The following is a 13,745-nucleotide window of genomic DNA, read 5'->3' as shown; positions in this document are numbered from 1 at the left end:
TTTCAGATACTTTGTTTTTTTTTGTGGCATAATATCTAGAAAGTTTTTTGCAAGTCTGGTGATGACTGATAATTCAAATCAGTGATTTAGTAAAATTAAGTTGAGTGGGTACAAGTCCTTTTTTCTGTAGAAGAAATATTTGGTTTTGTTTTTGCTTTGCTTACCTGCTGTCATTACCATAATTGCCTTTATTGAGCTGGGTGTTTCATTATATATTGAACTACCAACTTTATATTTGAGAAGTAGGTATTTAATCTGTAACAACGAGCATTAGGCTGCATGGCAGTAGTCGAGCTTGTCAAATACCTAAATGTTTTGCTCAGAAATTGTTTGCTTTATTGGTTTCTTGAGTTTCACCAGATACAGATACAAGGTTGGCTGATTTGGTGTTAGTTATCCATATTAAGTGCACTGTTTGTGAAATGTGACAACGACAAGATTATGGAAACTGTAACCTCAATAATGAAATTTCATGCTGTCAAAGCTATGAGATGTTGCCTTGAGTTTGAAATCAGGCAAACATGGATTGAAGCTGTTTTCTATAAAAAAAAAACTGTTTTTCAGTAACTTTCACCTCATAATTTGTATTTATTCAATCTCAGATGGGAGCAAGGCTGAATCACAATTATCTTTTGGGAAATGCTCTACAAAACTACATTGTTTTTATTTCTGTGGTATAATTTTGTGCCTAATTCAAAGACTTTCTCTGGTGTAGTTTGTAAGATTGTTTGAACTTCTACTTTCTGACCTGTTTGGTGCCAATAAATCCTGCAACCTATTTAGCTTATTTACCCATCTCCCTTGCCATTCCTACATATTTCATGTCAGTCTGTTGCATAAATATGGTGTAGTTAACATACTTCATGATATACAAATGAATGGTACCTATAGAGGCTCGATGTGGGTAAATGAGAACCAATGAACCTATATTTTTTACAATGGCATCAAGTCCTCTTGTCACGGCCATGGATATCACAGAAGATTTTGCTGAACTGCGCAAGAGAATCCTGTGCAAGGAAATGTTTTGCATGATTTAGCTTAACAGCATAAATTTTATTTTCCCAGTTGCATTGGAGCTCTGCTGGAGTTTGCTGATGACAGGATGCTGAAGGGCTGAAGCTGGTAGCTCTGGCAGGAGTCCAGTGTCCACCAGCTCAAGATCCGACGCCGCCGCGTCGCCGCCGTGCGGCACTCCGCGGAGACGGGGACGGCGGTCATGATTGAAGACACCGCATTTCCCGCCTGGACTGTCCGGTCGGAGACTGATAATCCCTCCGGTGAGCCGCACACCGTGGAGCTACTGCACCGCGCGTGTCCACCCGCAGTGCAGTGCCAGCAACGGTGCCGTGAGTGCGACATCTGCGTGCATATGACGCAGTGCGACTGTCACGACTCGCGGCTCAGTGTTAACTGTCAGTGTGACAGTGCGGCTCGCGCTCGTTTTAGCGAGGTGCTCTGTTGTATATAACCACCTTGATGGAGACCTATGTGCTGCCGCTTGAGTTTCAATGTACAGTTTTATGCATCAAACTAGCGTAAGTAAATGGCTGTCAGAGGTCAATTTGAAGCGCAATTAGTACCCATAACCCAGCTGGGTTGACCGTGTCATGTGACTAGTCCCGATGAACGTACTCTTTCGATGTCGTCAGTCGTAGACTTTTGTAAACCATTCGTTTCGGAGCTCTGTGTTCAGGATACTGTTGGACCTTGTACTCGTACGTGGCTTGCCCGTTCAGTCAAGTGTTTTAACAGTAGGAGCGCGTAGAGCTGTCTTTTTTAAGACAGCTCTATTATCCCTTGGTGGCCGCTCCAAGGCCTTTTAGTGGCGAACTTTAGCGCCGATAGGCAGGCCAGCTAAGGTGGTCGACTTTTCATCTTTCCTCTCACCCACTCTTCGGGAGATTCTTAATCTCCCCCCACCCTCCCGCCTCTCGACTTTCCTCTTTTCGTTGTTAGCCGGGTTTTCCGGGGTCACCGGCCTGCCGGCCCCCTCCGCCCAATTTTTTTATCCTGCCAAGACGCTTTAGTGAATTGCTTACTTACTAAGAGTTAAACGGTTAGAGGTAATACCAATACGTACCTAAACAAAACCAACAAAACATAACGTAGTAAAACAGAAAGCCGAATACATCAACAACATGGACTCTCTCGACCGCGAGCCGGCTCCACCGGGTCACCCAGTGACCCGGTGCTTCGCTCGCTCCGTAATGATTGCTTGTCAAAATGTGTGTCATCATGCTCTTGTTTGACAAGTGATGTATAATAAATGTGATATTCAATAATTATCTCCTGACTGTTGACTGTTGAATGATCAAAATATTCAAATGGGTACAATGCTGTGCATAGTGCACACTAATCATGTTGTTTTTGTGTAGGCCCTCTGCACATTGTTGTGTGCACTGCTATGTGCACCTTAAGTAAAAAAGTGACTGGTGGTACATGACAAAAGGAATTGAGCAACTGTGAAGTTCATGCCCTTGGTCTTGCTGGTGCCAAATGCCTATAGCTATAGCAGGATCAGTGAGGGTTGTAGACATGCTACATACATTGTGCATTGAAGATATTGGCACAAAGTTCATCCGTAATTACTATGCTTAACACCTAATGTAAGAAGCGACATAAATGCCTAGATGATAAAGCTCTCTGGTCAACATCACACAAATTTATTGACATACTTTGCAGGTACATATTTACATTCATGGCAAATACTTTCGATTTGATTCAGAAACTAGTTGCTAGTAAGCTTGCATTTTTGTAGGTACAACAACGACCATATATTAAATCATAAAAAACCTTCTCATGGCATTCATCACATACCTTTTTACCGAACAAGTACCTAGCTACCATGCAATGATTCTACAATTTGTCCGCAATCAAAATCCATCTATATCTCAACTGACACAATGAATTTCAAATACCCTAACAAAACCTATAACTGTACATAAGAAGAATGCAATACTACAAGAACTATGAATTTCTGAAGTTATTTTCACATGCTGGAATGTTGAAACTCTACTTTTGTCGTCCATTTTCATGTTTGATTGAGCCATCATATCATATAGAACTGTTTTCGTTCTTCAGTCACAAGCTTTCGCACAAATCCTGAATTTTTACACATCATCTTGAACCATGCTCCAGTCTTTCCAACAAGGTGGTATGTAACATCAAAGCAATTTTGATTTGTTACAACAGCTTCAGATCATGATAGGCTTGAGGTTAGTTACACCATTTGCCAGACAAATCTCTACAAAATGTGTATCAATTCCCAAACTAAGTAATTGATCATATCAGTATTTGCAGTTTCCACACAATGTTTCATAATACTATTCTATGCTTGTATAAAGAAACTCAAATAATCCACAAATTGTTATTGAAACACTCCCACTTCAAGAATTCACAGCAATAACTGTACAAGTTCAGAAGCAAACAAACATTGCGCCAGATTTCGTATGAAACGCGCCATCGTCCTGAAGTTTCTACCACAGACGGTAGTTCAACCGCAGCCGTAGTGCGAAAACCCCTGCCCGCCTTACCCCACGGCGGAGCTCGGTTGCAATTTGTAAATACGCAGAGGGATCTCTGGGCTCGGAGAGGACGCAGAGTTTCAAGATGCCTATAAATAACAGGTACGGTCCGAGTTTGAGATATGGAAGCACTCAATCACGACAAACATTGCGCAGATGAAACATATCTTGACGCAAATATTCTGCTGAGGTCGTAGTTTGGCATGAGTTTGATTGCGTCATAACAATAATAAGACTGTGAGACTAACAAGTAAGATGTGTTTTATGACGTCAAAATTACATCATTTTTACCTTGTTTATGAAAATGTATAATGCACTAGATCAAACCACGTCGAATGTTTTTGGCAAGGTATATTGGTTTTCGGGACATTTGAAAGTTGAATTAAGGGCCGCCGCGGTCCGCGGATATATTTATTATTCATAGGCATCGTGGATTGTTGCGTGGTGCTCATGGGGCATCAGTTGGTGATTGATAACATTTTGCTTTGATTTCTGATTGCTGATGATTTAAATTCTATGATGGTTTACTGTGCGGAACCTTCGTGTAGAAATGGGTCCGGGAGAAGAAACAACCAGGCGCCCGGCACCAAATATCACGAGTTCCCTGCGGATGAAGTGATGGCAAGGCGATGGTGGCAGATCATAAAAAGAGGGGAGCCATTCCCGAAGAACTTCCGCCAGTATTGTTTGTGTTCTTTGCATTTTGTAACTGCTGACTATGAAAGAGGCCTCAGGTCAGAACTGCTTAAGTTGCCTCCGCAGTATTCTGCCATGAAGCTGCTACCTACATCAGTCCCATCCAGGAACCTGACTCGTCCTCCAAGGTAAAGGCCTCACCTGACTACACTGCATGCGGTTTTCGCGGGTTTGCGGGTTTTGCGTAGTACCTACTGTTGTAGTAAAAACAATGTTTTTGTGATATGTTTTGGTATTATATTTAAGTTAATATAAGAGTTTTATTAACTTTTGTATATAGCTAATGTTAAAGTTAAATTATTTATTACTTTTGTTTCTAGATCGATATTTCGCAAAACATGCAAGCCCGCAAAAAACGCATGCAGAAAACGCATAGGTAGAGTAGCCAGGCCTTAAGTGTGCCCATCAGATATTTATGAGTTTACCTATCGGTTGAATAGCAAATCTGTATACACTTTACGGACAGCTCGCTTTTCAGCTGTCCGGATTGGTGAATAACCCATTTTTGAGGGACCTTTTTTAAATGAGTTTCCCACCAGCTGGGACAGGGATGAAGTTGCTCAGCTCAGACCAGATCAGATGGATAGTTGGGTATAGTCAAAATTACCCCATTTTGCCTTTTTTGTTATAAGGAAAGCTCAGCTGAACAAACAACTTAATTTTGAACTTCTTGTTAGCTCTGAGTTACCAGCTAGAATAGACATCATTAATGTCACGTATTTAGCAGTAAGGGTTTGTTACTAAAGTCGGTTATTTTTACAGAGTCACAACACCAAGGAGTGGTGCTGCTACACAGAGGTGGAGAGGAAGATGAGTCAAGGCAGGTGCAAGAAGAAGGAGAACAAGCAGCTCCCAAAGACTCATCACTCCAAGCAGAAGAATGCCTGCATTCAGATGCATCTGTACAGACGAAGTGTGAGCCTTAAAAGTACGTCGTATCTTATTTAACTTATTTCAGATACATTTCAAGTATGTTATTTATGTACACATGTCTATGACTTTACTAGAAAATAGGTGCAGTTTGAAAGATAAATTTAATTCCTGTCATTGCCCAATATTGGTGGAAGATTGGTTAAGAATATCCTCCTCCAGCTCAGTGTTACTATAAAGTCAGGAATAAAAATTGGTAATTGCTTTATAGCACAGTACCTGTGGATTGTAGAATATTAGTTACAATCAGTACTCACCCACATGAATGAAACACACACCTGCACCCATGCCCCCCCCCCCCCACCCACCCATGCTCACATGAATAGCTGATAGCACCCATGATAGCTAAAGTTACTTCTGTATTTTGAAATCCCTTTCTTGTTCTGATGATCCTTTTGTCCTAACAGGTGTACCAGATGCCCAGCACTTGAGGCTGAACTGGCAAGCCTGAAGAGCAAACTGGCAGAGGCCGAGGACGTCCCTGTCCCATGCCGAGGACGTCCCTGTCCAGGCACTGTGGACGCGGCTGCGCAGTGTTGGAGACATGACTGTTCCCACCGAGTCTTTCTTGGAACTGTGCAGGGAGCTCGAGACCTGTTTCTGTGCCTACCATGCGATGCACCCCGATGGGCTCAGTCGAGAGCGCGGCGTCATCCGCAACGCCACCCGTATGATGGCCGAGAAATATTCGCGGGGCGTGCAGTGTGCCAAAATCCTGAAAGTGTTCGTTCGTGTGCGAACCTTTATCCGCCTGCGAACAGTGAACTCGACTCGACGTGCGGAGACGCTGTCAAGCGGAAGGTGCGGAAGCTGCGTCACCACGCACAGTAAACAGATTGGCAGAGGCACACATCATTCATTACATCACGATATTATTTATTGATCTCTTGAGCCTTTCTTTTTTGTAACAGCTGGGTAGTCGTTCAGTTTGTGCCTGAATCGAGTTTCCAGACCTTCTGCTAGCTACCGTCTCCACACGGCGAACTGGGTCCAATTTGTGACTTGTGCTCGAAAATGCGTCCGTGTACAGTGAGGGCGGAAATGATGTGATGTCGCTTAGGAGCCTTAATTGTTCTCGACCGTGTCGTGATGTATCGTTTTCATGATTCATTTTCCTTAAACTAGCTTGACTGTTAGCTGGCAACGTGCCATTTTATGTTGCACACATCTGCGATGATCGACGGCCAGCGCCTGCTGGCGGCACCGCTGCCGCCGCCCAGCGCCGCCACCTGCGGTAGAGGCTGTCCCCGACGCTCCCCGACGCTCACGCCGAAGGCGCCTCGCGCGGCGTCGCCTCCAAGTTCGGTGGGGCGCAATCTCTTACCGCGGGCGAGGGGACAATTGAGCTTCATGTTGCACAGTATTTGTTGATTTCCGTTATTGTCCGCAACAATTGTCTCAAGGGAGAGATGTGATGTCGTCTGATGTAAGATGATATGTGATGTGATGGAGATGTGATTCCGTGTACCCACTAACCCCTCCCCTCGCTGAATACAGCTCTGTTCCTGATAACTTTTCTATAATGCGCATTGTGATAATCGATAATTATCGGACTAATTCAGTGACTTAATAACGACAAAGACCAGATCAATTGGATGCAAAAATATTGCGTGTGTTCGTGTTTTAGATGCAACAAACGAAGGGCTTGTTATGCCGTACGAGCTAACGTGTAGTTATCGAGCGTAATACCTGTACATATACAATACCTGTACAGGTACAAGGCATTAAAAATACTTGTGTCATATATATATATATATATATATATATTTATATGTAACGTATTGCGGCGGCGCCCAATACGTTAATGCGAACTCGATGCCTAAACACGAACGCTGGGCGCCGCCGTCTCTCCGCTATCATAAAAGATACCGAGGGGATGTCCAACCCTGCTTTCGGCATCCGGGCCCTGTTTCACCGGTGATAGCAGCACGCTACTATCAAATTGCGCGAGCTGACGTAATGTGATGAGGTCACACTAATGACGTTTCGTGTAATCCGTGAGCTGCGTTTGGAACAGAGTTGCTGTCTCGTTGGATTGCGTTTGATACATTTGTTTGATCGCACGGCCGTGAAGATGTTAGCAGCAGTATTTGATGACATCACACAGATTGACGGCGCCATGGTTTGTTGATGTTTCCATGGAAACCCAATTTGACACGTGTGATAGCAGCGTGCTGCTATCACCGGTGAAACACTGGGCCCCGGAAAATCGGGGAGAATTAACCGGGACCGGGATCAGCGAGAATTATCGGGGATCACGTTCGGTATCGCGACAACGAGACATGCTGAAGATAGGCGCTCACCAATAATTTTCCGACGGATAATATCCGAGGGACAATATTTTCCGGATACCGAAAGCACCCCATATATGATATCCCCTAGCGGCCCCACGCGGGCCGGATCACGTGACCTGACTAGGTGACATGAAGCGAAATGAAGCAATGTCAGAACTTTGGTGCAATCTTCCATTGTCCAAACAGTGGTGCCAGAACCGCAAGCACGTTACGCAATGTCCAGAATGAATAAACCCATTAGAACCACGTATGCCCATCTTAAAGGATAGGCGGACTGAGTGTTAAATACTGCGATTTTTTCCCTGTTTGCAATCAAGACATGGCAAAAATCGATACGGATCTGGAGAAAGGACTAATTATGCTTCAATATGCCCCAAGTTTCATATTTGTATTCTCAATTTCAAGCAAAATATCTTAAATCGAAGTTGGGCCAAAACTGCCGTTTCCCCCATTGTTAACAATGGTGAAGGGAAAAGTCAAGCGCGCGTGACGTCACCGGCGCTTGACGCTACCAACAACTCTGACTGGGGGCCGCAGAGTTTCTCCTTCCGAGTGGGTGAGACTAAATGCTTACTTCGAAATCTAAGCTGTGTTGCGGCATTGGCGGTTATGTGCGGCGTGTATGCCGCATGATTAGTAAGCGGCGACCACTAAATTAAAGACTTAAACGCTCCAACCTGTTTTCAATGAATAACACTGCATACCAAAAATGCCAATCGCTCTCGTCACAAGATATTTAGATTTAAATAACTAAGTTATCTGCATCATCATTTTGAACCAAATTAATGCTTTCAACTTAGTACTCACTCATTCCTTCCTTCGTTGGCTCCAAACAGTCTTTCGATTGTCTGGAAATCGTATGCCAAATCCCGCACCTGTATACGACTGGTGCATATAAAGGCCGATGTAAGAATTTCAATAGGCTCTCGCATGCGATTTCCTGGCTACCCAAAAAGTCTGTTTCAGTCATGCTATCAAAACATGGTATGTCAGCCCTGTCACCAGCTTATGACTGCTCTGCTTGTAGTGCCCCTGACCGTCACCGACTCCCTTCCCTCCTTAAAAGCCTAGTTTCCCTCCATCATCTCTACTAGATTTAGGTGATGCTCCGACAAATTCACAAACAAGACCGAACTTGTTCGGAGTTCGGACTGTGAGTTAACCCTCGCCCTTTAGGGGGGGGGGGGGGTCGAACGGACTCCCCTCGGTTTTTCGCGAATAACTCGCGTAAAAAGCGGCCGATCACGACGTAACTTTTAGTACCCTCGCGTTGATCAATTTTACACCTACCCTGAAAATTTCATGACCCTGACGCAAATAACCCTTGACCTGTGACCTACTTTTCGAGACCATGTTTGGCCGGAACCGCGATTCAGCGTATGTCGGCTCGCATTAGCAGCGCGTTTGCAGTCTTTTCGTGGTTTCAAGCGTTCAAACATGTGATATGATCTTGCCCCCATCCATTAGGGTGGGTGTCAAGGTCATCTGAAGGTCAGGTCAGGTCATTGACCTTTGGTGACCTCGGTTCACTTTTTCGAGTTTGACATGTTTCTAGGCCAGTTTTTCGAGCTGAATTCGAATTTAGCAACCACATGAACGTTTACAAAGTAGTTTTGGTGCCTTCGTAACATGTTACGAGGCTGTCAGAGGCGGTTGACACCTACTACAAATACCCGGCAGGACCTCTACTGGTTGACCTGACCTGACCTGACCCGACCTGGCCTAAATGAATGAAGACATCATCTGTAATCAAAACTAGCATGATATTCGTGATCAGCACCCCGAAAAACCCCATAGCAGCCACACTACGACGTTCTAACAGGTCCTGATTTTGCCGCCTTTTGGGTCATTGACCTGACCTGGAAGGTCAACCGATGACCTAGGACCTTAAAATTGGGTATCATCGGCTTCCTCTCGTCACGGGCAACACGCTCGTTTTTTCCGCGAAGCTCTAGCTTGATCAGGAGCGAAACGGCAAGGGGTTATACCTTATACGTTCGCGGCTGGAAAAACACCAATACGGGCGAGGGTCAAGTTGAAAGTATTAATTTGGTTCAAAACGATGATGTAGATAAGTTAGTTATTTAAATCTAAATATCCTATGACGAGAGCGATGGACATTTTTGGTATGCAGTGTTATCCATTGAAAACAGGTCAAAGCTATTGAGTTTTTAATTTAGTGGTCGCCGCTTACTAAGCATGCGGCATACACGCCGCACATAACCGCCAATGCCGCAACGCAGCTTAGATTTCGAAGTAAGCATTTAGTCTCACCAGCCGCAGCTGCCTCTCCGTTCTTAAATGTGTCTTGCGGTGCAGTATCACCCCTGGTGCGGACGGCTAGTGTCATCTGGGAAGCGAGGTTAGAACCACATGCGGAACTTTATATACCGTGGGGGTTGTAGCTACAACCCCAATTTTTAAAAGTACAACCCCAATGGCAAAACTACAACCCCAACATTGGAAAATTAAGAATTAGCCTGAAACACATGAAAATGAACAAAATATGTATCCCTACAGAAGCAGATAATTGAGATATATCAAGAAAGTGAAGATATCAATAAAATAGGACATCTTTTTGAATTCCAGATGCTAAAAACATTGAAAGTGCTCTGTTAAGAACATATTATTCCGCTGAGACAGTGAGCAGAGCATGATATGAAAGTCAATCACTTCACACTTCTTAAGCATACTAAGTGAATCATATTGAAAGTGTTCCAAAAAATCTTAACATGTAACATGAAAGTGTGAAGCAAAAAAAAAATCATAACATTCATCATACTTTTGCAGTGGCGAATCCAGCTCAGAGTTTGGGGGGGGGGGGGCAGACCATAACAATTTATCGATTCTTTCCATGCCTCGTCCATAGGCGTAATATTAAAATTATGCCGTTTGGGAGGGGCAAATGCCCATTTTGCCCCCCCCCCCCGGATCCTGATCCGCCACTGTACTTTTGGGTTTCTCACTAAATATTTCATACCTGTGGGCTGTGCTTATCAAAGAGATAAGCATAGATGAAAAGTTTGACACAAAACAATAAGCTTCAGAAATAAATTAACCTAACCTAAGCCTCCACGTCCACCCTATGTAGCATTCAATCACCACAATCATAATATCAAATTGACATTTCTTAAGTGAAATATCACTCTGTTCGCAATTTTGTCAGTTGGCACAATACCACCAATCAGCACGAATATTTGGCTAAAATGACGACACTTGAAATCAACGTTGACGACCATAAAAAGTAAAAACCAATCCTGTGCGATAATTAGTGCTGATAATCTTACTGACAGGTTCGCGAACAGAATGCAAACGATGCAAACTAATTCACATGTAAGCCAGCATGACGCATTTGATACAAATGCAAGGTTTTGGCGACGTCTGTCAAATCAGCAGCAACGAATATCAGCCTCACAGCAGCATATTTCGGGGTCTTTCGATTTGGCTGAAAATCTGTATCCAGGGCCTCCTCAATGCGCTGATTCCGAAAATATGCCTCTTTGGGGTGGTATTTTGCACCGTTAACGAGTTAATGACCAATTAACATTTTAACGGGAAACGGCGGGGTCTTTCGATTTAGCTGAAAATCGGTGTACAGGGCCTCCTCGATGCGCTGATTCCGAAAATGTACCTTTTTGGGGTGGTATTTTGCACCGTAACCGAGTTAACGACCAATTAACATTTTAATGGGAAACGGCGGGTTCTTTCGATTTAGCTGAAAATCGGTAGGTATACAGAGCCTCCTTGATGCGCTGATTCCGAAAATGTACCTCTTTGGGGCAGTATTTTGCACCGTTAACGAGTTAACGGCTAATTAACATCTTAACCGGAAACGGCGGGGTCTTTCGATTTAGCTGAAAATTGGTATACCTACAGGGCCTGTTTGATGCGCTGATTCCGAAAATGTACTTCTTTGAGGTAGTATTTTGCACCGTTAACCAGGGGTGTCGTTTTCCGAAAATGATTGGTAGGGCCCAAAGGCGGCGGCCGGCCACATGTGGCGGGGCTTAAAAGGTAGGGTACCCCCAAATCTGCCTTTCTCATCGGATTTCGGCCACTTATTTTTTCGCCCTGGTCATTGACAAGACAAACCAAAATCTAAAAAAAGAAACATTTTGGAAGTCTAGGTCCTCAACGAGCTCCATGCACAAAACGTGCAGTTAAACAGGCAGTTATAATAGTGTCGGAGGAATGCACGCCATTCTGAAAGAGGCCCACGCCGACTAAAAAGCACGGCTGTGCTGAAAGGGGCCAGGGGCGGTTTTGATGGCCCAAGCCGAATGAAAAAGACGGCTACGGGGCCAGGAACGGCTTTGAAGGCCCACGCCAATCGCAGGGTTCGACAACTAACGAGGTCTCGAAACACCACGATAGTTAGAAAGACCTGCTTGCCAAAATAAAAGGATGACGGTACAAGCCGGCATTCAGAAAGTTACATGCCCGACCATGAAGAAGCAGAGAGATACGTCATCGACTTATTAGACAAAAAAGTTCATGTATTCAAATAACCACCGCTAAGACAAACACATTTCGCGCAGCGCTTCGGCCTTCGCGAGAGCCCTCAAAGTCTCCATAATCAATTGGGTTTTGGACCCATTCCACGTCCAAGACGGCTGCTTTAGTCTCCCTGCAGTCAGCGAAGCTGCCACTGCTAATTTCCTTATGTTGGGGAAGAGGTGGCAACCAGAGGGTGCAGGGTTCGGAAAAAAAGTGGATGCGACAACAACTCGAAGCCACATTTCATCACTTAACTTATCGTCACCCCGCGCAAGTACGCAGGTGCGTGGCCGTGGATCAGTTGCACACTTTGTCAGCTTCCCTATAGCCTCTCCTCGATGTCTATCGAATGGACGCACATCATCAATTGTGCGCCCCTGTTTTAGAAAGTTGACAAGCAGAGCCCCGTCGGCATACCAAAATGTAACCACTATCACTTTGCCGACTAACTTCAACTCGTACCACTCATTTGGTGGCCGTTACTCGGTGTGCACTGTGCTTCCACTTGCGCAACTCGGCACGGTGTCCCTTAGTGTCAACGTGTGACGCCCACAATTCCTTTACGGTGACAAGTCAATGATATCTTCTAGATATTCGATAAGGGGCCAAATACCCCGCTAAGCCGTACCGGGACGGCTGGGACCACTTCTGCGCCTGCCATCTATCGGGCAGTGTTTGGAACTACAGCGGGCGCTGGCCGGCCGGGCCGCGCGGCGCCGTTACCGGGCTATGGAGGCGAATGAAGTGGTGTAAAACCAGACGAACTTTACGCTTGTAAAGCAAAAAACGAAAAATGTACACTCACCACAGTGTTCAGCAAAGTACTGGGAACAATATGGATATAATTTAAAGCTAGTACGATGCGAACTGTTGGTTCCCTAGAGCAGTATTTACATACTTGTAGGAGATAGGACTTTAGCATTACGGGAGCTTCTAAACTGCGCTCGCAAAGTACTTGATTGTAAATATTTTCATTTAGAGACAAAAATCTAAAAATGTACAGTCAGAGCGTTGTTTCCACTGCTTCTAGGTACACAATGAGCATAAATTTAGCTCGAAATGTCATCACAAATTGGTTCCCAGTCCAGTTTAAAACGACACTTTGTGCCGCAGAGCCTATCTCTTCCAATGGATGGCGGCTGGGTGGCGGTTATAGTGGTGGACAAGACAATTCTTGAGTGAAATGAAATCATTTGCTTTCAAGGAAGAACTTTGAAGAACTTGTAATAATTGACAAATGATCGTTAATTACAGTGTATAATTTCAAGTTCATGGCAAATGAAAATATTTTAAACAATGCTAGTGAACTCCAGTACCGCCACGCGAGAAAGCAAGTACTCGACGCACGGTCTGCCCGCCACTTCTGAAAATGGTCCGCGGCCGGCCGGCCGCGACCCGACACGCCTCCTTTCGAGCTTGCCTTTTCTCAGCAGTGTCAGCAAACGGGGGATACATCTTGCAGAGATCTTAAACATAGCATGATAGATTCCAGTGGCGTAGCCAAGTGGGGGGGGGGGGGGCACAGGGGGCGCGTGCCCCTCCCATCGGGTCCAGGGGGCCCTTCGGGTCCCTGCGGCGCCAATCGGCCGCTGAGGGTCCACGCTGGCCATATTTCGTCTCAAAGGGACCCCACAGGGCTCGTCAGAGCATCTCATGGGCCCCTAAGTGGCGTATTAAGATCTTCGTAAGTGCCCCATGCCGGCTTCTTAGAGCCCTTGTCACCAGTTAAGGCCCTAAGAGGCCGCCAAGGGCCCCTTACCAGCCTGCCCCTCACGGTCTCTGAGAATCTCTTGCTGGCCTCTGA

The 13,745-nt window shown here is 45.0% G+C and overlaps 1 long non-coding RNA gene across 1 annotated transcript; it reads left to right on the top strand.

The window, feature by feature from the left end:
* Positions 1-3,884: 3,884 nt before the first annotated feature.
* On the top strand, positions 3,885-6,662 carry LOC122376537. The gene is made up of 3 exons (XR_006255652.1): positions 3,885-4,348; positions 4,983-5,148; positions 5,558-6,662. It is a non-coding gene; the product is annotated as an uncharacterized LOC122376537 (long non-coding RNA).
* The last annotated feature ends 7,083 nt before the right edge of the window (positions 6,663-13,745 follow it).

Source organism: Amphibalanus amphitrite, unplaced genomic scaffold, assembly GCF_019059575.1.
Source record: "Amphibalanus amphitrite isolate SeventyFive unplaced genomic scaffold, NRLGWU_Aamphi_draft 002190F_arrow, whole genome shotgun sequence".
NCBI classification, from domain to species: domain Eukaryota; kingdom Metazoa; phylum Arthropoda; class Thecostraca; order Balanomorpha; family Balanidae; genus Amphibalanus; species Amphibalanus amphitrite.
This window is presented reverse-complemented; position numbering and strand designations above follow the sequence as displayed.